This window comes from Ailuropoda melanoleuca, unplaced genomic scaffold (genome assembly GCF_002007445.2).
Source record: "Ailuropoda melanoleuca isolate Jingjing unplaced genomic scaffold, ASM200744v2 unplaced-scaffold7743, whole genome shotgun sequence".
Taxonomy (NCBI): Eukaryota; Metazoa; Chordata; class Mammalia; order Carnivora; family Ursidae; genus Ailuropoda; species Ailuropoda melanoleuca.
The window spans coordinates 682,145-684,566 of record NW_023253040.1 but is presented as its reverse complement, the minus strand read 5'-3'; positions in this window follow the sequence as shown (position 1 = coordinate 684,566).

Here is a 2,422-nt window from a genome sequence, read left to right as displayed (position 1 = left end):
TTTTTTTATTATGTTGTGTTAGTCACCATACAGTACATCCCAAGTTTTTTATGTAAATTCCATGATTCACTACTTGTGTATAACACTCAGTGCACCATGCAATATGTGCCCTCCTTAATACCCATCACTGGCCTATCCCAATACCCACCCCTCCCCCCTATAAAGCCTCAGTTTGTTTCCCAGAGTCTATAGTTTCTCATGGTTCATTCCCCCTTCTGTTTAACATTCAGCACTTTGAATATATCATACCATTTTCATCTGGCTTGCCAAATTTCTGCTGAAAAATCTTCAGCTAGGCTTATGGATCTTACTTTGTAAGTTAAAGATTTGTTTTGCTGCTTTTGAGATTTTTTAAAATTTATTTATTGCTATGTTTCACCAATTTAATTATAATATGTCTTAATTACAATACATTTTATTGAATTTGGTGGGAGTTCTCTATGTCCCCTGGATCTGGATTTCTGTTTCTTTTCCCACATTAGGGAAGTTTTCAGCTATTATTGGCTCAGATGAATTTTCCACCCCCTTTTCTCTTCTTCTTCTGGGACTCCTATAATAGAAATTTTATTACATTTGTCATGCACACAAGTGGGGAAGGGCAGAGGGAGAGGGAGAAGCAGACCACCTACTGAGTGGGGAGCCCAACACAGGACCCAATCCCAGGACCCTGAGATCATGACCTGAGCTGAAAGCAGACACTTAACCAACCGAACCACCCAGGCATCCCTCCATTGACCATTTTTAAAGATTTTATATGTTTATCTGACAAAGAGAGTGAGAGAGGGAACACAAGCAAGGGGAGTGTGAGAGGGAGAAGCAGGCTTCCCATGGAGAAGAGAGCCCGATGCAGTGCTCTATCCCAGAACCCTGGGATCATGACCTGACCCAAAGGCAGATGCTTAACAGCTGGGCCACCCAGGTACTCCTCCATTGACCACTTTTAAATCAGATTGTTTTCTTAATAATTTTATGAGTTTTTGTGCATTTTGAACATTAACCCTTTATCAGATATATTTTTGTGAATATCTTCTTCCATTACTTAGGTTGCTTTCCATTTTGTTAATGGTTTCATCTTCTAGTTTGATGGAGTTCCATATGTTAATTTTTTTTATTTCATTTCCCTTGCATTTGAAATCATCTCCAAAATAGCATCTCTAGGACCAATGAAAGGGAGATTTCTACCCATGTTTTCTTCTATAAGTTTTATGGTTTCAGGTCTTACATTTAGGTCTTTAATCCATTTTAGATTGATTTTTGTATGTGACATAAAATAGTAATCTAGTTTTAATCCCTTGCATCTCTTTGACCAGTTTTCCCACCACCATTTACTGAAAAGACAGTCCTTTCCTTAGTACATATTCTTGCCCTCTTTGTGTAAATTTATCAAACATATATGTGTGAGTTTATTTCTGGGTTTTCTATTCTGTTCCATTGATCTATTTGTCTATTTTAATGCAATAATATTGTTCATTGAAATCAGGGGGCATAATATGTTTCACTTTATTCTTTTTCTAAGATTGTTTTGGCTATTTGGGGTCTTTTGGGATTCCATGCAAATTTTAGATTTGTTTTGCTTCTGTGAAAAATGTGATAGGGGTTTTGGTAGGGATTTTATTGAATCTCATTGTCGCTACATTGGAGGTATTAATCTGTAGACTTCTTTGAGTAGTATGGGCATTTTAACAATATTAATTCTACCAATCTATGAACATTTAGTTACTTGCATCAATATCTTACAGTTTCCAGTGTACAAGTCTTTAACCTCCTTGCTTAAATTTATTCCCTAAAAAATTGTCTTCATATTTTATTCATTTTGATATGATTACAAATAGGATTTTCTTGATTTTTCTTTCTAAAAGCTCATTATTATTGTATAAAAACAGAATAAAAGCCACCTGAGTGGCTCAGTTGGTTAAATGTTTGCCTTCAGCTCTGATCATGATCCTGGAGTCTTGGGATTGAGTCCCACATTGGCTCCCACCTCAGCAGGGAGTCTACTTCTGGGCTCCTCCCATGGTTTGTGCTCTAACTCTCCCTCACTTAATCTCTCTCAAGTAAATAAATAAAATACTTTTAAAAACAGAATAGATTTTTTGTATATTAATTTTTTATCTTGAAATGTTACTGAGCTCATTTATTAGTTCTAACAGTTTCTGGTGGTCTTTCACACTTTCTATATATATTATCATATCATTTGCAAATGGTAGCACATTTACCTCTTCCTTGCTGATTTGCCAATGCATTTATATTGCTTAAAAAACATCTAATTGGGGGTGCCTGGGTAGCTAAGTCATTAAGCATCTGCCTTTGGCTCAGGGCATGATCCTGGAGTCCAGGAATCGAGCCCCACATCATGCTCCTCCACTGGGAGCCTGCTTCTTCCTCTCCCACTCCCCCTGCCTGTGTTCCCTCTCTCACTGGC